Source organism: Grammomys surdaster, unplaced genomic scaffold (genome assembly GCF_004785775.1).
Source record: "Grammomys surdaster isolate TR1022 unplaced genomic scaffold, NIH_TR_1.0 125878, whole genome shotgun sequence".
NCBI lineage: Eukaryota > Metazoa > Chordata > Mammalia > Rodentia > Muridae > Grammomys > Grammomys surdaster.
Window position 1 is genome coordinate 1130208 of NW_021620703.1, and position 26020 is coordinate 1156227.

Consider the following 26020-nt stretch of genomic DNA (forward strand, 5'->3'; position numbering starts at 1 on the left):
AGTTCACAGAATAGTGCTGCTCACAGACAGAGCAGATCACTCCAGATCAATTAAGCCAATCTTAGGAAATCCACCACAGACATGCCCAGAGGTTTGTCTCTCTGGTGATTTATGATCCTACTAAGGTGACAAACAGTACTAAGCATCACAGCATATACTAATCTGCCTTTACCAAATTAACCTAGCTCAACCAAGATGGGTGTGTATATGGTTGCACAATGTCACATACACATATGCACATACATGTACATGCAGAAGAGAGAAATGATACATAGATACATAATAGAAAGCAAACAAGCAAGCAAGCAAGCAAGCAAGAAAGAAAGAAAGAAAGAAAGAAAGAAAGAAAGAAAGAGGGAAAGAGAGAGAGAGAGATAAGTAAGTAGGTAGGTAGATGATAGATGATAGTAGATAGATAGATAGATGATAGATAGATAGATAGATAGATAGATAGATAGATAGATTAGATAGATAGGAAAAGTATTTGATTTAACCTATCTTTTTCCATAAGAATATTGACCAGCTAGGTATTGTGGCACATGTATGTAACCCTAGCAGTAAGCTAAAGGAAGCTAAATCAGAAGGATTATAAATTCAGGTAAGGCGGTGTCTCAAGTCAAACAGTGAAAAAACAATTAGACCTTTTTCAACATTTTTTTTCTAGGTTTAGAGGACAGAAGTAAGTGAGTCCATGGGAGCCTCATGAGTTAAACCATTAAAAATATTGGTGGGGGTGGTAAAAAAAAAATACAAAGTTTACAGGACTCTTTGTCATCTCTGCTTCTGTAAACAGCATTGTTAAACTTAATAACGGCATGGCCGTGCCAATATTTTAGTGATTGAAAACGAGTACAATGAAGAGTACATGTAAGTTATTAATAATAATAATAATAATAATAATAATAATAAAAAGGAATGTGTCAAATCATTTAAAACCTTAAGGACACGTCGCCTTACTAGGTATGCCTCCGTTGTCAGAAATATTAGATTTTGTAGCAACGAAATTGGTTAAGAACATATAAAAAAAGAACAATGACTTTATGATTCTTGCTGGTTTGCTTGTTTGACTTCAGCACAAGTTCTAATGTGGTGCCCTTATTTCTGGGCCAAGGCTAGCTGTCTGTCTGTCTACATCAGTGGTAATATCCCATACAGCCTTTCCTTCTAGAATGTTCCTGGTCTCTCGTGATTCTCTGATTTTGTACTCCAGCTCTCTGAGGGTTTCCTGTCTTCTGTCTGGGATACCTACTTCCTCCTATTTTCCACCTGGTGAATGTCTACCTATCCTTAATTACATCATATAGATCATACAAATAATCCCTCTTATGTGTTTCTAAGCATCTGTGCGGAAGCCCAGGCTCTTGCTTCTTTGTTCTCCCAGGACACTCTATTTCTAACTTTACCATAGCCTGTATCCCACTACGCTGTGATAACCAGTTTCTCTGGTTGTAACACTCAAGGATTTCCATCAATGAATAAAACTCTTTGCTGTATGAATGATCTTGGGAAAAAATAATAACGAGCCATTCTGTTACATTATATATGTGTATGACACACACACACACACTCAAACTTTACGGACTCCACAGAGATAAAAAAAAATAACCATTAGAAAAAATAACCATTAAAAGATTCCCAAGCATCTTTGCTAAATGTTAGGTTTTCAGAGTGGTTCTCTTAGGAAGTCAGAGGTGCCTTTAAGGACTGTGTCTTGATGGGAGGTCTGTCAGTCATTGGAAGTGTGCCCTTGAGTAAGAACCCTTTGTCTAAGGCTTCTCCTCAGTCCTCTTTTGCTTCTATGAGATATGTAGTTTGGCTTAACACATGCTCTCACCATGATATACATATTTGCCACAAGCATGAGTCTATAAGATCATGGACCGGAGCCTTCAAAACTTTGAGACAAAATAAATGGTTTTTGTTCTTTATTTATCAGCTGCCTTGGGTATTCTGTCATAGTCACAGAAATCTGGCTACCTCAGCTAGTGCATACTGACTTGCTGCTACTCACAGAAAGGCCACAATCAATGACCAAACTATTCACACACTGTCTCTTCTGTGTTGAATGCTCTTCAGAATAAGCAGCCACATAAGCAAGTTAATACATTCAGTTCTTTTGTCTCTGGACCATATCAGGGAACAGCAGGCATTTGATTAATATTCTTGAATCAATGAAAAGATAAACAAGGAAATGAGTATACGGATAGTATATCTTCACAGCCCATAAGAGATGTTCTCTGAAATCTATGTAGATACATAGACTTTTGGGAAACCCATCATATCTTAAATAGAGTGTTTTTCTGGAAGTGAGCCTATGGTGAACACTCTCACACAGTTTATTTTTAATTTATACTGGATTTTTACAGCAGGAGTGTCTAGGATGAAGCATGACTCCCTGCAAAGAATGGCATCCGGCATGCATGCTACATATCTCCAGTGAAGTGGCTTTCAGTGCTCAGCCATTGATATCTTAAACCCGTGGGCCCACCCAGGGAAAAGTCGCTGGAGGATGTCCAAAGAAGCGCAATGAAAATGATGAACGGGTTGGAAAACTGTCTTCCTGAAGAAAGGTCACAGGAACTGGGCCCATGTAGCATAAAAATATGAAAAGGCAAACCTACCAACACGCTGTAGGAATGTGACTAGGCAGAGGTGAGCAGCTGGTTTTAATTCTTAGTTATGATGGGGAAAGTCCAGGATAATTAATTTCAAATGGAGCATAGAGGCTTTAGGTTAGTCCCTGTAAAGTCCTTACGACACAATAGAATTCATTAACCTGAAACGTTATGGCATTTCTGTCTTTGGAAAGGTTTTTCAAGACCAGTCAACAGCAGAGAAATGCACTTTGCCAAACCGGGCTTTAGAGGGAATGGAAACATGGTTAGGGAAAAACGGGCGGGGCTGAGGCTCGGGCCTCCGTGTTCTTCACTTTGGAAATTATCTCTGGCAAACTTGGCTTTTAGGAAAAGCCTCATCCCCACCCCGCCCCCTCTCTTTATGCCTTTTCCTATCGTTTTGAAAATGCAAGATTCAAGTTCTTTTAAGAACATAAATTTTGGGGGGGAAAAAAGATCCTCTCAACTATTTGGTGCAATACTTTTCTGGCCCGGAATGTTATAGCGTCATGAGCAATTGGAGCAATGATTTATGAACAATTACTAGAGGATGACAAACCAACAATGTGAAAGAGGAGGGTGTTGGGAATTACGAGAACACTCAGGACCCACAACGCAGCTAGTCGGCCTGTCTGCTTTCTTTATCTCTGGACAGCAGCACTGGTGTGGAAACCATAGCAGTTTATACAGCTCACGGCACCCAGGCCTCTTCTGCCTCTCTGCAGGCACAAGGCCTGTGAGCTGGAACTGACAGTACTGTTTCTCATCTCACGGAGCCACGTGAGTATGTTAGGGTTGAGCCGTGTTTTTATTATATCGGATTACCCATGCATTGCTCTAATACAGTATTAATATGATACAGATGTATTAATGCATTGTGGCATCGCAGATATTGAAGCATAAGGGCACAGAGACTTATATGGGAAGTCTTTTCAAGGTCTGCGGAGAGTTCCTCCATGGTCCAAAAGAAAGGAATTCCCAGAGGGAAGCCCACTCACCATAGAGCAACCGCACTGTCTAGACGGCCTAAATTGGTGGTATGGGAAGAATGCTGAGAGCACATAATTAAATCAAAATACCCTCTACCTGCCATTTGGATCACCAGCAGAAACAAAAGTCGTATTAATTGCAAATGCCAGCAATCCAAAATGTGATTAATTTTTTAAATGCTACTTTCCTCGCAGACAGTTTTCTTCAATTCACATATATTTTTTTTTTGGTAGAAAAATAAATTCAAAACGGTTCTTCATCATACAAGGCGTTCTTTGTTCCACTGGCTACTAACATTTTAAACAAACTTACCCTTCGAGATAAGGTGATCTCCTGAAAGGACTCGGGCATCTCGTTCCCTTCACCATTGGTCAACTTGCCAACATTAAAGGAAGTTCTCACATTGAGATCCAAGACGTTTGGTTCAAATGCAATATGCAAAAAATTCCCCTATCATCTGGCCTGGATATCATTATATTACATCCTGACTATGCTAAAACTCTCAGGAGCAAGTAGAGACAAATCCAAGTCTGGATCACCTAGTGTCCAGTTAGGGAGAGGTCTGTGAAGAGCAGGATGCTGGTTGTATGGGGAAAGAGTCTTTACTCAGCCTTTCCCAGAAGGAAATCTTTTCCCCTGGACACTGTGTAGTTCTATCTTGTAACTGATTCTCGAACTGAGACAATGAGACTGTTCATTGCCATGAAAAGACATCAGGCAGCTCTTACAAAGAAAAACACTTACTTGGGGATGGTTTACACTTTCAGAGGTTTAATCCATTATCATCATGGCAGGAAGCCTGGCAGCGCACAGGCAGACACAGTGCTGGAGGGGTAGTGAGTTCTACACCCAGATCCATAAGCAGCAGGAAGAGAGCAACCGGCATTTGAAATCATAAAGCCCATCCCCAGTGACTCACTTACTCCAAAAAGGCCAGATAAATTCCTACAGGGCCACACCTCCTAACCCTTCTCAAGTAGTGCCACGCCCTAATGACCAAGCATTTAAATCTATGAGCCTATTGGGGCCATGCTTATTCAAAGCACCACATCTGTTAGCCAGCTACAGCTGTTAGCCACCCGTGCTTCCCCAACACGGCGTCTACTGCGCATGCCTCCAGGCAGCACCCATGAGCTCACTGAGAGGTCAGTAGGCAAATGTTCCTTTGCATTGAAGCCAACTGGAGATTTGCATTGAGAGCTGTTGCCGAGTTGTCATAACAAAATTAAATGAAAGTTCGTGGAAACTGCTTCTCAGAAAGTTATTTTTAGCAACACTTCTGGTCAAAAAAACTGTAGGGAGCCCCAGAAGTCCATGAAGATAAACTCCCTTGAATGAAATTCCCCCCCCCCAAAATTTTGTGGAGTCGAATGTGTATAGTTTTGATAAAGCCTAGATATTGTCAAATGTTCATATTTGACAGAGTATTGGATTAGCAAGAGTGTGGATAAAGAGGAGGTGGGATTATTTATGTAGATTAGAACCATTCTGCCAGAGTCTCTCTGGTTCTTGCTATGCAGGAGGCAGGAGGGAGAACATACTTTTGTCTTTACACGACAATAGCTAATTCTTTTACTTGCTAAAAGTTAGGAAATAGAGCTGAGGTCTGGGCTCCATTGGTAAGGCGCCTGCCAAACAGCATGAGCACCCGTATAAAAGTCAAATGCAGTAGCACACTGCCTGTACTACAAATACTGGAGAGGCAGAGGCAGGAAGATGGCTGCACCTTGGTAGCCAGCCAATGTCCGAATCAGGGAGCTCCAGGGTTAGCGAAGAACCTTGTCTCAAAACTTGAGGAGCAGAATAACAAAGAAAGGTGTCCACATGCATGTGTGTGTGCACTCACATGTGTAAACCCACAAAAACATGTACACACCTACACACATATACTTACATATATACATGCACATATCCACACATGTGTAAACCCACAAAAACATACACACATCTACACATGCACCTACATATACACACATGCATACATGCACACATGTACAAACTGACACAAACGTACACATATACACACATGCATTTACACATGTACACATACACACATACACATATGCACACTTGTACAAGCCAACACAAACATGTACGCACACATACATGCACAAACCCACACAAACATGTACACACATATACACATACATTTACACACATATACACATACATACAAACCCACACAAATGTGAACACATATACCACATACACACATCCACTCACATACAAACATGTACAAAACCACACAAATGTGTACATACATATACACCACACACACACACACACAAACTTACAAAAAACTAACTGAGAAATACGCATCACTCTATCTCCATCAAAAACAATGGAATGGTTTACCCTTTACCTGCTTATGTAGTTTTGGCTAAATATATATCTCTCAAGTCCCTTAGGACCTACTAACAGCATATATTATATACCTTTGATATATATTTTCTTCCATAAATGTTCGATATTTTCAGGATGATCTGCCAACTCGTTATAGTAAGTAGTATCATTGGATGATGAGATGCCTAAGTTCTCAGTACCAAGATGATTTGTAGTTCAGAGAAGAAATAAGAGAAAAGGGATCTAAAGGAGAGAGTCCAGATTCAGAGACACTTAGTGACCAGGTTTGGTGAGTAGTGACTTGATGTTACCAGCGAGGAAGGAAAAAGAGCATGCACAGATGTCTAATTCACAAGTTTAGATGAAATGAAGGTGAATACAGGAGGTGGAAGACTTGGAGGATAAGCAGAGAAAAATAAACTCTGGATTCCGTTTTAGACAAGGGCTTGAGGTAAAGTAGGTTAAGACATGTTGCTGGGAATTCTGGCAAAAGAAAGGTGGCAAAGGGTCTTCAGAAGCTGTGCTGAGAAACATGGACTGATGAGGTCAACGGCAAAGAATCCTGGCAATGTTCTAAGTCCAAGGAGAGACCTCGCCAGATTTGTATTTCAAATAACGTACCCACTGCGCCAGTCAGCAAGCAGGGAGGGCGGGCACCAGTTTGTTTGACACATATTCTGAGGGTGCATTTATGATGGACTGAACCAGAAGAACGGAGGAAGAGATTGACAAATAGCCATGAGATAAAATTGGGCGAATTGGCTGATGAATTACTTGTGGAGGAGGAAAGAGAGGAAGTGGGTTAGGATGAGCACAGATTTCTGGCTGCGGAGACTAGGTGAATAATGGTGCAATTAATTAACACAGGAAGGAAGAGCGGGTTTGGAAGGAGAAAAAAAATATCAGATCTACTTTGAACATGTTGCATTTGAATCTGATGAGTAAGACATCCACACGGATTTAAATAAAAGGTAGTTGTCCGTATGAGAGTGAAGGTTAACGGAACTAGGGGCACCATAGACCCAGAGAGCAAATGGACGGGATATTGTTTGTTGTAGTTGCAGAAGGAGAATGTTGGAAAGATAGAATCTAATGGAGTAATTTGCTGGGGGGTAGAGGAAGAAAAAAGGTATGAAAGACTAAGGAGAAAAATTCAGGAAAATAAATAGCCAAAAGAAGAATAGCCCCTTGCATGGGAGGGCAGTAAGTCCTCTGAAAATTCTCTTCTGTTCCATAGCATCAGTCCAAAAAATTGTCCAGACAGATGGCAACTACGACAGTACAGGAAATGTACTGGCACCATGACCCTGACCACACAGGTGTTATTCGTACCCTTGGCCTGACATACGACAGCATCATGTCCTTAATAATGCTTTAGACAGGCAGAGTCAGAACTTGTGACATTTTCAATTGGTCTTTGGGGAACTGCCTATTCAGAAAAATCATTTCCCTGGTTAGCGTTCATGTCCTTCCGCTCAACGTGTTCCAGACTGACATTATTCTGAAGACTGCAAGATGTAGTAGGCATCTAAATGGAGTGTTCAATGCATAATTTAAGAAATGGCAGAGCTAGAAGACCAGAACGAACATACATTTAGAGAATGAATTTAGGAATATTAGTAAAAACAAGACAAAAACAAAACAAAAGACCCTTAAAGTATAGTCTTTCCTTAGTATAGTGACTAGTGATAAAATGATATGATTCTTCTAATACTTTAAGAACATTCAGACTTAAGGTATAAGAAGAAAGAGAAGTCAGAAATGAGAGGAAGAAAGGATGCAAAAGAGAGTTAGCATGTAGTGAAAGGAACAAACAGACAAGGGCACAAAAATACATTTTGGCCTTTTTCTTTCTTTTTAAAATTTTATTCGTCTAGTATGTGAATGCCCTGCTGTGTACATACCTGCATGCCAGAAGAGGGCATCAGATCCCCCTATAGATGATTATGAGCCACCGTGTGGTTTCTGGGAACCCACATTGAACCCAGAACCTCTTTAAAAGCAGCCAGTACTCTTAACCACTGAGTTATGTCCCCAGCCCTTCATCCTTTCTCTTAATCCAGGAGATTATTACATCAGTAGAAGCAAACACCATAAGAGACTTCTAAAGAGAACGATAATAAGGGGAGGGTGAATTCAGGAGTGAGTTTGGAGTGTCTCATAATAAAAAAGCAGGTATGTATCAGGCAGAGAAAAGGGCCAGCACCAGAGCCATGTATGATTGCTGAGATTCAACGCCTTTGTTTCTACTTTTGCTTGTATTTGTCTGTAGAGCAGGGCAGAGTGAGGGGTGTTTGAGACAAATTACACATTTCTGATGATATGCTGAGAACACTAGCAATGTTTGGAATTTAGAATACTGAGAGACTGCTGAAGTGTAAACTGGAAACTGGGTACAAAAGGCCAGAGGTAGAAGAAGATGGAGAAGGCATGTGAAACCAAGGAGCCCCACAGGCCTTCTCTCTGTGAGAGGTAGAACTATGCTAACACTGAAAAAGGAGAGGCCATAGTAATTAAGTCAGGACTGGACAGGATAAGGTTTAAAATAGAGCAATTATTCACTCTGAGATCCTTATAAAGGAAAGTAAAGCAAGGCTGGAAGGACAACTGGTGAAGGCTGTTGAGTGTTCTAGATAGTTTTATGTCAACTTGACACAAGCTAGAGTCATCTAAGAGGAGGGGACTTCAATTAAGAAACCACTTTCATAAGATTGCATTAGAGGCAAGCCTAGAGGGCAGTTTTTAAATTAGTGATTGATGGGGAAGAGTCCAACTCACTGTGGATGGTGCCATTCCTGGGGTCCTGAGTTCTATAAGAAAGAAGACTAAACAAGCCATGAGGAGCAAGCCAATAAGCAACACTTCTTCATGGTCTCTACATCAGTTCCTGCCTCCAGGTTCCTGCCCCATTTGAATTCCTATTCTGACTTCCTTCAGTGATGGACAGAGGAAAGAGTAAGCCAAATAAACCATTTCCTCCCCAAGTTGCTTTTAGTCATGGTGTTTCATTATAGAAACAATAACCCTAACTAAGACATTTGGGGTCAGATTTGATGAGTTGCTCTAGTAGTTTGAATAAGTATGTCTTCCACAGACTCATATGTTTTGAATATGTTTAGTCCTTAGGGGGTGACACTATTTGGGAGGGACTAGAAGGTGTGGCTTGGTTGGAGTAGCTATAGGCTTCTTGGGGGAAAGTGTGTCTCTTAAGGGGTAGGCTTTGAGATTTCAAAAGACTGAGCCAGGCCCAGTCTTTCTCCTCCTGCTGCCTTTGGATCTGGATGTAGTAAGTACTTCAGTACATCTACCTGCTTGCTACTGGCTGTTCTTCCAGAGGACCCAAGTTCAAATCCCAGCACTCACATGGCATCTCACAACTGTCTGTAACTCCAAGATCTGACAACAGCCTCACACAGATATTCATGCAGGCAAAACATCAATGCACTATATATATATATATATACACACACACACACACACACACACACACACAGAGTCACTGTGATCATTATGTCTCTTCACAACAGTGGAACACTAAGACATTTGGGAAGGGAGAACAACCAGAGAGGCTAGCTAAGCTGACTGGAGACAGCCAAGTGAAAACAATACACAAAACTCACCATTTGCCTATGTAAAGGTACCAAAGAGTCCAGAGATAAATACCAGGTTAAGTGGGGGGAGGGAAGTATACAGGTAAAAACCCGTGACTGAACCAGGGACCTGCACACTAAACACATCTGATATTCCTTCCCACCCAGTCTAGGGGTTGATGTGGCTTGGAGAGCAGTGAGCTGTGGGGGTGGGTGGGGAAGGACTAGAACAGAATGTAAGCAAGAGAATCTCAGGTCAAACCTATAAGTAAAGCCTGGAGACCCACTGTCGAGAGGAGAGTTCTCGCTAATTCATTTAGGCGATCTGGAATAAATTTCAGCGTGTAGACTATTGTGGAATCTTTAAGAAGGTCACATGGAGGAAGGCCACAAAGTAATGAAAATGAGGGCTACCTCACAAGGCAAAGTTTTCCTTCATCTCAACTTTTAACATGGTAAAGTAAGCTAAAATAAATCACTGTCTCTCTCCTCAGGCTCCACTAACATACTTAGTTTACTGATCAATGACTGTGTTCAAAGAAAATTCTCCAACAACCTCACCCAACTAGGATTAGTCAGTGGTGACCTCCCCAGAAGAAGGGGTGATGGGGAAGAAAGAGATTCTTTGTGGAAAAGCAGTGTTTAAATTAAATGAGATAAAGGAGATGATTTTGTCTTGAATAATAGGAAATAGTATTCAGCTAAGTACAAAAGAATAGAGAAGACATTTTAAGTTCACAGATGTGACGAAATAGGCACAGATGGAGACATGAAGTGTTATGCATTGCACAACACCAAACCAGAGCCCCTTGCTAGGCCAGTGGAATGTCTTGTGGTAGAGTTTCTGTAAATTATCTCCTTTGGGCAAGTATTTAGAGTCGAGTGGTTTTGGTCTCTGCCCAGCTATGGCCTGAGAGAAGTGACAGATGAGTGGGATTTCGCCAGAGAGACAAGCTTTGTTATAAGCACACAGTCAACTCTTGAGGGCTTGTGCTAGCAATGCCTGGAAGCAGTGTGCTATCAGACCATTGGAAACAGTTTTAATATTTGTCAAGAAGAAGTAACATTTATAAAGAATCTTGCTGGATGTGCTACAGTTATAGTAGACAAAATGGGCTTATGTCTTTAACCTGAGAATGAAAGCATGACTAAAAATGTCAATTCCCTCTTATCTAAGCTGATGTGACAACTGTGAAGGGTAGTCACAGAAGGAACAATAGACTTTCAGAGAGGGGAAAGGTGCCCTTCTGTATGTTACTCATTTTTTTTTTTTTTTTTTAGCTCAGTTGTCGCATTGCTGTTTTTGTCCAGATGGCTGTTTCCTGGCTGGAATGTAGAAGCACAGACTCACTCCGTTTGCAAGCTTGTGGTAGAGGTGGTTTCTGCTCTGACTTTGAAGGCAGGGAAGGGCGTAATTCAGCAGATGCGGACTGGGAGAGTTTCCTTTCATGTTTCACATACAATAGGAACCGAACTATGACGTTATCCAGCCGCAATTCTTTGCAAAGGTCGACTAGTCTCGGCTGACTGTACTTTCTTGTCTCAAAGTACTCTTGATCTAAAATAGATTATGGGGGGGGGGAATCTGCTGATGCTCTCTCAATCTTGAATTCTTTCCAACTACCTGCTTCGGTTCCAGGGTAACAAATATAACCTTAGCTGAGTAACACCCTCCCAGCTGAAATCGATGTTTTGATTTTCTGTGTAGACCCTGAGAATGCGTTATTCGTTGTTTAATTCTTCCTTCAGGTGTTGGGGGGGGCGGTTCCTATAGTTTATATGCTTGCTGTTAAAGATTTTGCTCGTTGCCTCTGTTGCTTTTGTAGGAGCAGTGACTACAGAATAGGTTTTAATGTGATGGGGTAGGAATATGAGTACGGCAAATAAAAGAAACCAAGAACCATTTTCATACTTTTACTCTACAGAATAGCTGATATGTTTATTTTTCATAGAAGATATAAAAATGGCAACCGGTATTTATTAAATACCTCTAACTGACTTAGCACTGGTGAGGAGCTCAGTAGTACCCAGATGCCCAGTGAATGCAGAGAAACAAACAGAATCGTAGTTGCAGCCCCACCACTACCACCACCAAAGTCTTTGTCACCTTGTTAAGGGGCAAGAGTCAACCATAGTTGTAGTCACAGGAATGCTTTAAAACAGTGTACAACTATTAACCCATAGATGCAATTTCGAGGTTGGTCAGTCGCCCCTACTCTTACAGAAATGACTGTAATGGCTGAAGAGGGGCTGTAGAGTGAGGAGACGACCACGGGAAGAAATGCAGGACACATGTGGTCTGTTCTTTTCATCCGGAGCACTCTCAAATACAGTCAGACATTTTTTTTCCATCAGCATGATATTTTTCTTTAAGCCATGTCTAGTGTCTGCGCGGGTTCCCAGGACATCCAGCCAGCTTCTTATAAAACAAACAAGAAACGGGTAAGAAGGAAAGCAAGTCATCCTGGAGAGTCAGTGCTCTGGTCCCTGCTGCCCTTCCTTCCACTGTGGGTCTCTCATGTCGGGGAAAGTTTTCACTTAGCTCAGAGTAAGGTACCACTGCCTCCGCTTAGAGACTGCTGCCTCTCATCGATCTGGTTCTTCTTTCTCATATCCTGTCGTACCTCTCCTATTTCCTCACGTTTCAAGATGTGGGGGGAAAACCCTGTCGACAAATGTGAGGGTTAGTGGTACACCAATATGGCACAATTTCCAAATTATGTTTACATTTTAGGAAGAACTCTTAGTCAAACTGAAAAGAATGGGTACGGAGAGTCTGCGACGAGTGAGAATAAAGACAATGTTGCCTACCCAGCTGGAAAGAGGGCACATTCTTGGGCTGATCAAAGCATGCAGTTAGGGCATGGTTATTTCCATCGTCACAGAACCAACTCAGACCGCAAAACTGAACACAGAGACTAAACTTATAGCCCTGACCTCCTTTTTAATGAAAAGTGGGGGTGCGGGGGGGGGGTAGGGAAGCCAACCTGTCTGAGGATGTCAGCTAATCCCTAGACTCACCTACCGACGACTCAGCTCTTCCTGAAGGCTAGAATAAAAAGAGTTAAGGTTCATTCCCCTCACAAACTTAGCTTCAGTGAGAATTCTTAGCCAAGAATGGGACAAAAAAAAAAAAAAGTTCAGGAAAAGAAGTCGTCAATGGTGATTTGAGGAAGGAATCGGGGTACCAGGTGTCATCCAAATGGTTGACAACATGGACGAACTCAGATGTAATGGGAGCCAGGAACAGGTTGTGCTTGACAGCCCACAACACTGAGGGAGTCACACTGTGACCTTGGTTGAAGTGAGACAGCTCCAGGGTAGGGAACAGTCTTTTTCCAAGTGTCACTGGGTGCCAGCTCCAGACTCTCAGTAGGCTGCCCACTGTGGGTGGTGGTCAGAGTGAGAGGACATTTCTCAACAGTCCTCTCTTCAGAGGAAGAAGCCTAAAGAAAGAAAGACACACAGACACATAGGCACACAGACACACAGACACACAGACATACAGACACACATACAGACACATATACATAGACAGACACACAGACACACAAAAGCAGGCATACAGATACACAGACACACAGACACACAAATATACAGGCACACAGACACACAAATATACAGGCACACAGACACACAGACACACAGACATACAGACATACAGGCATACAGACATACAGATACACATACAGACATACAGACACAGATATAGATACACAGACACATAGGCACACAGACACACAAAAACATAGACACACAGACATTCAGGCACACAAGGCACACAGACATACAGACACACAGATACATAGGCACACAGACACACAGACACACAGACACACAGACACACAGACACACAGACACACAGACACACAGACACACAGACAAGGGAGGATTGGGTATACTGGTCTCTCAAATGGAGAAGGTACAGGACCACGGCAGCCCTGCAGGTTTATTGTATAAGTTGACCAGAGGGTGGGGTTATTAAGACAGATACACCAGGAGGCAGGATTTATGCATATAGCTGTATCGAGGACAGGTTCCTCTATTCTCAGTGGGCTCAGTCACTGTAGGGGAGCAGTCTTAAGACCATTGATATTCAAAGAAGAAAACTAAAGTGGACAGTGTGTGTGTGTACATTCTCAACACTTGCACACAGAAGGCTATGCCTCCCCTCCGAACCTCAGTCCCCTGATGTAGAGGGGACTTTGTCATTCTCTCATGGATTAAGGGTACGGTCCTTGCCTTTGTGGGCTCATGTCACTTCCACATGTTCACACAGGACTCTGCACTTTGGCCTTCCTCTGCTTCCCACCATCTTTCTTGCTGCTCCACACTACAGCTGACATCCTAGGGCCGTGTCTGGAAGCAGTACTTAGATTCTCTGCTTTCAGCTACACTGGATGCTTCGTGACTGGCAGGAGCTGCTCTGCTGCTGTTTCAGAACGTTTCTGTGGCCTTTCTTACAGTTTTGTTTATTCTCTTCTTGCTTGGCCGCATTCAAAGACCAGCTGGTTTTCCCAGCATCCCTTGAAGCACCTCCTTTCCAGTTACATCTTTAAAGTCAGTCTGAGAGAAGGGGAAGCAGGAGGGAGATTTTGTACCTCCATAGCTATTGTTGCTCCCGGCAGCAGACTACCAGGAAGCTGGATATGTACTACTTAAAGCTTAAACGCTGCAGCACATTCTACCCAAGAGCAGTCGAAACACAGAGACCGAAGCAGACTCCACTCTGTTACAAGGTGACTCATCCTGAATGATAAATATAGTCTGTCTCCCACACACAAAAACAGATGTGTCGGGCATGTCACCTATAGACGGAGCTTTGCAAAAGCTTCAGAGTAGCAGAGATTTGCTTCCTAAAATAATGCTTCCCATTTGCATGGCGTTTTCTTCCAGAATGTCTGTTATTTGGTCTGGGGTAGGGGGTGGGGAACTTCCACCAAAGTAATATGAGGCTCAGCTAGAAGATAATGGTCCACCTAGTGCATGGTCAGAAACAACCACCATGTGCTGTGTAGCTCAGACCGGACTGTCTCAGCCCTCTGCCCATCCCCAAGAGAAGCAGGAGATTCAAGACAGCTTTCACTGAACAATGGGGACTCAGAGCACCCGAGTCTGTGCTCAGACCTGTGAGAATTCTGCTGTAGGCACTCACTGCCAAGTAGGCACCATGAAATCCCATCAGGCCTTTCAGTAGTTTGTCCAAACTAGGAAGCAAATGTGCCTTCTAAATTTCTACTTCCAAAGCTGCAAGATGATTTGCTCAGTCATGCTTGTACTAAACCGTAGCTTGGGCTCTGCTTTTCCTTTCATGATATCAATAGATGTACATTGGTTTATTTATAAATTTTGTATGCACATGTATATATAATGTATAATGTGTATATTATATATAATATATATATGTTATAAGTATATATATAATAAACAGAGCCCAGGATATTTAAATAAATAGGATAAAATGAAATGAACATGTTTAAAGTTTTACTAATCATACAGGCTTTGTATATTGACTAATATATATCAAGGAAATTATATTAGGACAAGAATCACTGTTAACAGAAGTCAGGATAAATCTGTTATTTCAAATAGGTTTTCTGATGTTTTCACTAGTTTTGTAGATGGTTAAGTTGTCGCTCTCTACCGACTTGGAGAAGAACTCTCACTTGGAGACGAGCTTGCAGGCCAACCGCTTTCTCAAAGTGTATTTGTATTTCTCAAATACAACCTACTTATTTTACCTTCAGTGTAAATTTGCATCACGGAATATTCTTAAAAGACTTTTTTCTATTTTGTAAAGATTAGTAAAAATAGGATTACCATTCATCTTGTTTAATCACACACATGTTATATTAAGTACACAGCAATATATATGATTCTTAACGAGAGAACTTTTTACTTATTCACTTAAAGGTGATAGGAATTGAACCTAGAGCTTCAGACTTGCTAGCCAAGCATATCACTGAGCCAACCCTCGGTCCATAGCAGTGTTTGACAACAGAGGTCAAGAGAGTTCAGGGCAGTTGATCTGTCCAGCTCCCTGTCCCTTCTGTACCCTACACCTTATTGATGTGGTAAGTGACCATCAGAAACAGATCTGCCATGACAGTATGGATGCATTCTATACAACCAATTAGTGGAACTTCAACGTTTCCAGAGTGAGAAGGCAAGCCATGGAGATGGAGAAAATACTTGCCAAGGGTACCTCAGCAAGACTGGCAGAAGAACTCATCTCAGTCAATCAGGCTTGACTTCAGTCATTGCCGAACTCATGCAATGAGTTTAGACTTTAGCACAGAAAAAAAGGAGTTCATTTTTTTATTGAATCAAACAAACAAACAAACAAAAACCTTCTTTTTATTCAACACATTCTCATCGTTCTTTCCCTTCCCCCAACTTCTTCCAAATCCCCCTGCCTCTTTATCCACCCAACTCCATGTCCTTCTCCCCACCACACTCTAAAAAACAAATAAAACCAATAACAAATAGCAACAAAAACAAGAAACACACATATGACACATACACACAAACACACACACATACAAAACCCAGAAAGCAAAAATGCATAAGCAAAAGACCAATAATAGAACAACAACAAAAAAAAAATGCCCAAACAAAGCAAACATGAGACAAAAAAAAAAAGTCTACAAAACCAGCATTGAGTTTGTCTTCTGTTGGCCATCTAATGTTGGCATGTGGCCTACCCTAAAGTGTGGTTAATATACACAGTGAGACCTCATTGGAAAAAACTAAATTTCCCTTTGCCAGCATGTATCACTTACAGATAACTTCTTGGTTATGGGTGCACGGCTGTGTCTTTTTCCCACTCTCAGCTCTGGGACATTATCTGGCTTGGACTTGTGCAGGCCCTGTGTGTGCTCTCACGATCTCTCTGAGCGCATATGTGTCTAGTCCTGCTATGCCTGGAAGACACTGTTTTTTTGTGTCATCCATCTCTTCTGGGTCTTACAGTGTCTGCCTCCTCTTCTGCATATCTTCCTGAGCCCAAGGAGGAGAGGACTTATGAAGACATGTCATTTAGGACTGACTGCTCCAAAGTCTCTCAGTCTCTCTATACATTACCCAGTTGGTGATCTCTATGTTAGTTCTATCTACTGTAAGAAGTTTTATGATGATGTCTGGGAGTGGCACTGATCTATGTGTACAGTAGTATGTGGTTAAAACTTGTTTGTACTGCCTTGTTTGTTTAGCAGAATGATAGTATTAGATTTTTTTTTTTCCCTAGGCCCTTGGTCTTCCCAGCATCAGTTTCCTGGCCACTTTAGCAGTGTCAGGTATGGAACCCTGAGGTTTCATCTCATGGAGCGGGTGTTAAATTCAAGCAAAAATGTATTGCTGGCATTTCTAATAACATTTGTGCCCAGCACTTGTATACTGGATGGTTCACAACTATCTGTAACTCCAGTTATAGGGGATCCAATGCCCTGTTCTGACTTCCAAGAGCTCCTGCATTCACATGTATAGACATGCACACACATGCATGTGTGCACATAAATTAAACTTCTTGGGAAAATTTTCCTACTATGGCTGTTGAGAGTGTGAGTTGAGAAAACTATTCAGCACTGCCTACTAAAGTTGAATATATATGCATTCTGTCGCTCAGGAAGCCCACCCTTAGGTTTCATCGCAAAGGAGCATTGAGAGATAAAACTATTCAGAGGAGCATTGTTTAGAAGAAGCAAAAATTGGTGAGGACAAAATAATTCCAGTTTGTGTCAATAATAGAATGGATTAATTCTGTACTATCATACAATAGACCAATAGGCAATATTGAAAATTAATGAACTTCTACTGTATATAATTGAGGGACTAAGAGTTAGACAAATTCCCAGAAAGGGGTGGGGGAGGCAGGTAGGCCCAGGCAATGGCTAGATAATAAAGATGAAAAACTTCCAAGATGGCAGCTCCATCCTCACCACCCCATCCCCCAACCTAAGAAAATATCCTGGCAGCTTTAAAATCAAGGTGTTAGGGGCTTTTTCTTCTACCAGTAGGCACATGCCAATAGACTGTCTCAGCAAGCAAAGACCACTCCAGGCAGAACATGTTTAACACACAGCTATGGGCCAAACTGTCATCCTATCTTTCTTTGAAATGACCAACCTTAAATTCAGGATAGGAGACTCTTGGGAAACTTAAAAAAAAAAAAACCCACCTCTGTCTTTTTTTCCCTGTGTGCTGCTGCATTCATGCCTGTGTGTCCCCGTTCCTGATAAAGCAACCCTTCTTCAGCTGCTGATACTGTCTGGTCCTGTTTGCAGTGGTTGAGATTTCTCTTCTGCTCCCTGCTGCTCTAGGGACTGTGCCTGCCTTTTGGCAGAGAAAACAAACCAAATCAAACCCCCTAGACGGTAACATAAAAAGAGGGATAAATCCCTTAACTACACCAATGAGTTGAACATTGCCATATTTAATAAGACAAAACAAACAACAACAAAACCCCAAAGAAGATTCCACTTAGATTCAGAATTTCAGCAAATTCTGAAAGTTATGCTGTAGTCATATAAATATATAACACAAACCAAAGTCATATTAAAGTTTAATATTCATTAATAGAGTATCACAAATGAAAGCGACATCACCTGCTGCATGACTTGGTGGGGAGGGGGTGGGCCACTGGGGAACATGAACAACCTTTCAACACTGGCTGATGGGGAAAGCTCTCATTCCAATTAACCCTTTCCTTTCTTCTAGCTATGTAGGGTTCTCACTGGGGTACAAAACATGATAGATATGTAAATCAGTGTGTGCCTCTCTGACACCCCACCCAATAACTGAAATTCTTTACATGCCTCAGATTAAAAGCATTTTATAAAACCGCCCTTCCTGCTCTTTTCTGCTGTTTTAATCACTAAACCAAAAGTGTTAGATTATTTTCCGACCTTTGTCATTCCTTCATCAGTTAATCTGTATTAGTATTTATCACATTCCTGTTTTGTCCCAGACATTCTGTTACCACCTGATAATATAACTGTATAACTATATTACTATATAACTATATGTATAGTTATATACATACACACACATATGTATATATACATATATACACATACATATATATACATATATATACACATATACATATATACACATATACATATATACACATATACATATATACACATATACATATATACATAAATGCATACATATATAGATATACATATATAAGTATATATGTATTCCTGATTCCTAAAACCCTATGTGTTGCTGAAGTTTTGTGCAATGTTTAATTTTACAGATTTTTCTTTATAAAACAACCATCCAGCCTATCAGACATCATTTTCCTAAGGAGAGTTTAAATTATAAAAGAAAAGCCCAGTAAAATGAACTTCCCTTTTTAATGAAACCAAAACATTTGTCCAAACTATGAACATAATCCCCAGCAAACTTTTCAGTTACCGTCCTACCATATGCTTCTCAACAAGGATGGCAGCTCTGGTCTCTGAAGTATGTTATTTAGTAACAAACTTAACCTGACCAGCTCGATGCTTCTCTGTAACACGTTTTTCCCCCTAAAAATAGATTCTAGCTTGGATTATTATTATACATTTCAGGTGCAAGGAAATTAGAAAATCTTAGCCATTCGTTACCAAGTTTTGTACCCAACCAGACATCAAGTCTTTTTTATTTTTTTAATGACTAAATTACAGTTGAAACGTAAAGCACACCTGTAGATTCCAAGATCTCACCTCCGTGATTTATGCTTTGATAGTGTGAATGCTTTAATTACAGCGATGTTATCACTGTTGTGAAGTAGAACAGTGAGTTTAGAAGTCCGCTCAGCACTGGGGAGCTTTCCAGAGAAGACCACCTGACATTGCAGCTACAAGACTAGGGTTTCTTTCTTGCATATTGCGATCTGGCTGCCAAATAAATCAGAGATGACAATTTAGACTCATTCATGAACAAGTCCCACCCCATACACCCCATTTCCCCCCCGCAACATTTGCTGTGTGCCTATCATGCGCCAGACACCATCAGGGTATGGGTCTACCGAGTGGCTTAAATGGAATGCTGTCTCAGACCTTAAAGAGCTGGAAGTCTGGTGAGGGAGACAGACTCGTAAACAAATAATTACAAGGAGATTTGAGAACGGCTGGAAAGTGGAGGAATGCACCGGTTAACAGAGATGCTCCAGGGATGAAGACATCTGTGATCCTGCGGAGGAGGGAATTCGGGAGTGGGCCAGAGGCTAGACCTGCGGAGGAGGGAATGCGGGAGTGGGCCAGAGGCTAGTCAAAAGAGCCTAGATTTGCGATTGAGGGTAAATCCAAGCGCTTGGGGGATTCTGAACTTAACAGTTAGGACATTTGAGAAAAAAAAAAAAAGAAAAAAGAAAAAAGAAAACAGGACAAAAAGTAATATAGTATATGTATATATTTGCAAGAAATATTTCTTATCCTACGGCTCCGTGCTTCCGCATGTGATTGTCTGCTGTTGAGGTGTGCCTTCCTTGCCACACTAAACATCTCATGCTAGCTTCGGTTCTTCAAACAAAGCCAGCGTGGAAAAGCACAGAGCTTTCTTCCCTCCATGTTTTCAGTGTGGAAAACCGTGTCGATTATGATGCCGAACTGAGCCAACTGTCCAACACTTTTTCTAAAATCTATAACTACCTCTAATCCCAAGGGAAATAGGCAAATAAAAATATAATCATCTTATCTACAAGAAGAGAGCTGCAGATATGAACTCATAAGGGTCACAGTGCTTTAAAAAAAAAAAAAACCTAATTTATCCTCGTGATGTTGGGCTTTTTCAGGCTGTTTGGGTCATCTTTTGACACACACACAAAAAAGGCGACAAGGGATTTACTTTTTGCCGAAGTCTTCACATTGCCTTCTTCCTATTGTCACCACGCAGAGAGCCTCATCACATTTTCCTCTTCCTGTTAAAAAGGTAATTTTAAAATTCTCTCTGGCCACCCATGACTGTCATTGTCTTAGAGAGGCAGACCGCATTTACTCATGTACCAAAACCACCGAGGACACATCAGTTCATCAACATTTAAAGGTTCGTGCTAAATGAAACGTGGGGAAATTTAACATGTTTGACTGTGTGGTTGTCACAAATTCAAACAGACTTTTAAATCAACGTAGTCAGTGATGTTTTCTAAGGGTCGATCTTATGCTGGCAACTGTAACGGCTATGTCGGGGGGAGGTATACTTCAGTGCTTATAGCCAAATGTGAAGTTTCTGCTGGGGTCTGCGCTTAGGAGAAAGTGGCATAAAGAGGTAGCCTCCTCCTAAGAGCGACGATTTGAGCACATGGCTTGCATCAGTTGATGGAAACATAAATCTAGCTAGAGCCCTCAGTTGGATTCAGTTTGTAGATAACCTCTTGAGAACTTAAATATGTTAGTGGCCATTTCCTCTAAGCTCACCCACCCCTCGTCTTGATCTTAGTTTCTCAAAGGAAGCCAGATTTAATTCACACATTTTTGTTGTTGTAATTAAACCCAGGGTATGACTATAAAGCTTTCGGGTCATGCAGAAATATTGAAAACAGCCACCCCAAACAACCAGCAGTGAGGAGTAGGGGGGAGAGAGAGAGAGAGAGAGAGAGAGAGAGAGAGAGAGAGGGAGCGTTAGTAGTTCCGAGAGGCAGGTAAAAATCTAGATATAATTAAGCTTGTTAAATTCCCAATTTCACTTCAGGAAAAAAACGACACAAGGCTCCAGCTGGTGGCCAGCTGCTCCCCAGACCTTTTCCACACCAGGGAGAAAAGAAAAAAAAGGGCTCCATAACAGAATAAATTAAGGCCTTATAGGTTTACTTTAACCAACCTATCTTATCGAGGTAAATTCATTAAGCAGTGCTAGACACTAAATTATCTCAATGTTCAGAAAACAAGTTTCTCAATCAATGAATATACCTAGATCATTTTATAAATATAGATCATTTTATAAATATCTCAATCTACTCAGATGCACCAATACAGCAGGAACATATGGCAAGATTTACATAGCTCATTCGTGGAGAACTTGGGTGTAATTCAAGGCGGATAACCTTTAAGAAACTTCATTCCCTTGGATTAAGTAATTTTATTTTATTTTATTTTATTTTATTTTATTTTATTTTATTTTATTTTATTTTATTTTTTTTGTCAGAATGTGTCCGACTTCTCAAAGTTATATGTTGGGATGGAGAAATTGAACAAAGAATTGTTGGAAGACATCACAAAATTTATGAATGGAAAATGTTCAGGAATTGATTTTTAGCAAGATTCTAGGACTGCAACATATTTGGATCAAGAAAGCAAATAACCTCTTTTTACATTGTGGGAGACTTCCATAAAAATTTGCATTTTTATTGTTATTTTGACCTGCGAGTTGGCTCTCTAGAGATGACAAATGGTTCACGAATCTTGATAGATGAGCTAAAGATAGAACTGACTGGAATCTGAGGCTGGAAAGTAGATAGTAGGAAAAAGGCAACCAGCAAAGTAACAGCAGGAGATCCTTGATCTCTTCCTCCACCCGACCCTGACTGAAAGAGACATTCAGTCTTTGCATTGGTCTCACAAAGCCACCAACTCACTAGACAGTCTTTATATTTCTAAATATAGGACATACTTTTAAGTCAATTTAACGTTTGGCTAAAACGTTTAAAGGAAGTTCTAAGAGAAGCGTGTCTGTTGGCTAGAAGAGTCTCGGTGTGGCGCATGCTCCCTGTGAGCCCTTAGGGTCAGCTAGGGGGGAAAAATGAGTACTGAGTGCCTTCCCTGAACCAGACGCTGGGAATGAACGGATGCAGTCTGCTGTCCTTATAAGGCTTACAGATCAGCAGGAAGACGATTACCGCACATTATGTGTGTCAGATAGAGAGATGTGAGCACAGAAGGCAGCCTGGGGTACTTCAGAGGACTGGTAATCTGAAGGGCGGAGGTGACTGGCCAGTGTAGGTTTCTGGAAGGCATTATTCACATGATGAAATGCTAAGATCACCTAGGAGCGAGGGGAGAAAAGTACAGTAAGCAGAGTATCAAAGGCAGAAGCCAGAGAGATGGCAAAACTGAGGTTGGGAGAGATCCTTCATGCAAACGGGAGATTGCAAAATGAAAGAGATAAAATCCACGAAGAAAAGAGGAACCAGGCCAGGAAAAGATTTTCAAGCTTGTGAGCAATGTATCTCACAAATCCATCAATCATAGACGCAAATGACCCCAACCTGAGTCTCACTTGTTGTTAGGCCCAGTGCCTTGGCTTCCTGACCGAGGAAACGTCTTGCGTCGAGTATTTCATCACACTGTTGTTCTAGGGAGAAGATGAGACGGGGGATGAGGATTTTACAGATAGCAGAAATCGTATTGTGAACTTCCAGGAATGCTTACAATAAGTCAAGGAGAGTCCAGTTCACAGAGGGAAGAGTGCAAGCAAGCAAGAAGTTTGATTTAGTGATGTCTTTGGGGGATACGGGGAGGAAATTTCTTTTAAGTGAGCTAACTCTTACTTTAACATTCACGTTTGTCTTCTCTGCAGATCTCTTGTCATTCCAGTAGCCAGTCCTGGGATAGCTGAGTCAGTGCTCTCCTTCTGGGGTTTCTGACCCATTGTTCTCTTTTTGTTTCCAATATAAGAATCCTTTCACCTGTGTGTGGCCACCACAGGATAGCAGGTAACAGGGAGATGAGGAAAAGCCCCGTACAAGAGCAAGGCATAGGCAAAAATCCCAGTGTATTTTTCACATGATTTCATGGCCTCTCAGTTTTCATTCCCCTAATAAGGGTTTTCATGCTGAGGGTTAAAATTTTCCAAAGCCACTGAAAAGAAATGAATTTGTTACTTGAAGTCTTACACTACCAGAAGTAACACACATCCTCAGGAGGGACTGTGGCAGTAACAACCGTATGAAGAAATTCGGTAAAGGATTTAAAATAAATCTTGTGTTTGTAAATTCTCTGAAAAATGGCTCTAGAGCCAAGGAGACATCTTAAGCATCATCCGCTCAATACGGGAAGATAAGTTCCTCAAGGCAGCCCATCTGGCTTTGGTGAGAACAGCTACCATCAGGATCTTCTGCACAAAGTGGGTGGTTTTGACCTTGGAGAGTACATTTTTTCTAATGTGTTCATAATGGAATAAAAAAATGTATTAGTCTTTCTTCAATGATTCAATTTAAGTATTTTTTTAATCAGTAAGTTGGAAGCAAATCTAGGGCTTACCTTAATTTCATTAAGGCTGTCGAGTTACATATTCTATTCTTTAACTTTTATTTAATTAAGGAAGTATAAAGCTACAGAGTGATGTGATCCCTGTCCTCAATTAGCTTAAAATCCAATGTTCCAAGTCCTCTGCAACCCTGTAATTATAACAGGCATTTGGAAGCTGCCTGGCTAAAAAGCATTGCTTCCTCACTTGGGCCTTCAGAGAAATCAAACGGGAAGACTGGTACCCAGCCTTTGTCTTGCACCTGTCTCCTGTATTGTGAGACACCTCTTACCTCTATACACAGGCATGCTGATTATATGAGGAGTGTCTTTCTAGAAACCACTCATACCTAAGCTCCCTCGTTCCCTAATGTGCAGAAGGGACAGAGACCAGAGGCACTATAATATCTTCCTGTCAGCTCTTTACAAGGTCCAGTTCCAGAAATTATGACCATCCCCACCCAAAGGTCAACAGTCATAACCCTAAACATGCAGTCACCTTGGATTCCAGGAACAGAAGAGCCTTGGGACACCCCACCCTGATCCAAGGGCAATTATCTGTGGTGGTGAGGCAGCATCATGGTGAAGCAATTGTCACCTGAGAACCAGTAGCCTTTCATCTTAAGCAATAAGGACTTCCGTGGACCACCTTGAAGAACAGGAGCTGAAGCAATGGTTAAACAGCCCATGCCCTAATGGAGACTGCTTAATGATGTATAACTTTAGTACCTGTCTCAGTTCTTCTATTTCAACCTAAAGTCCACATCAGTACCACAAGGACAGACTTGGAGTTACTACAGCCTTTTCTTATCTGCGTCCCTTTCCATACAGACTTCCTAACTCTCCGGCATGCTTCTTCACCATTTCTCCTTAAAGGTGGCATGGAAAGGTGACAGCTGAATGCACCCCACGCATCCACTCGGTCCAGGGGTTTTTCCTTCAAGCACTGGCTACATAATAAAGGCAGTATAATTTAACATGACTAAAGGTGATGGATACAGCCATGACATCATACGCAGCTCAAATTATCAAGTGTCAGAGAAGAGAAAAAGGATCTCTCTCCTCCAAATGTCGCATGTGATAAATCAGAAGGCATACTAAACAGGAAATGTCGTCCAACCAGATGGAAAACAGGGAGCTTAATGGAATATGTCGAGTGTAGAAGGCCTGGAAAGAGTGAGCACTGGCTACTCTATCAGGTCAGAATTGGGGCAGTTACTGGAAAGCCAAAACAAGAGATGAGTGGGCCTAAGAGAAGAGTTTATCATAATATTAAAGGATGGTCTGTGTCTCTCTCTTTAGCTTTCATCTCACTCCACGGTGGAAAGGGAGAGACGAAGTGGCAGCCAAGGCTAGAACTGCCTTGCCTGTCACCATTATGTCAGCCCAGGTACCCCATCAGAAACGAATGCAAGAACCCTAGGAGAGGTACCTTAGGAGGGTTGAGGGGATATGATACTAGTAGCAGTAGCAGTCTCAAGGTACTAGGGAAGACTGAGACAGTTTCAAAGAAATAGGAAAGAAACAGGGCATCGAGACAAAGGGGAGAGGAATCTGTCCAAGCATGTATGGGGAAACTGCAGACATGAAGTTGGCTTTGGATACTGTGTTCCCTCAGCCGATACATCCTCCTGTATCTAGTGATACCAAATACAGACTTTCCCTCCAGGTTTTTATTCTCTAGTTCAATCCCTCAAGACGCACCTCTCCCCTACCACCACCCTCTGCAAAAAAATGTCCCCTCGAATCATCAGCAGTTAAGCTTCAAAGTTCAGGCAAGAAGTTTCATCCCTGAACATGTGGTCTTGTTAAAATATAAATGCTTTGTGCATTTCAGACATCAAGAAATTACTTGAGGCCTAGTTAGCGTAAGTGGAACCTCCAAATTTTCCCATCCTTTCAAAAGTCTCCTCAGATTTCTGTGACGTGTGCAGTGACTGGGGAGTTGTGTCATGATCCTCAGATTCCTCCGAGTTCTTATTTTCCACTCAAAGGCTTGTAGCTTCCCTCTATTTTTGCCCTAACCCAGGATTAAACTCAGCCCTGCCATCTGACTTTTATAAAGAAAATATACACTCATGAGTAAATCAACAGGAAACCTTTTCATAAGACTTCCTTGGCACCAGTAGAAAATGACTGAAGGTTTGGTGAGAGAGTGTTTTGTTACTGAAATGTGGGCAAGTTTAACTGAGTTTCAGACCTCCTATTGGCCATTTCAGGACACTAATCATCCAATCACAATGTCTTCTCTCATTTTGTCCCTCTCCATGACCAAGCAACAATCTTGACAGCAACAAAGACCAAAGAGAAA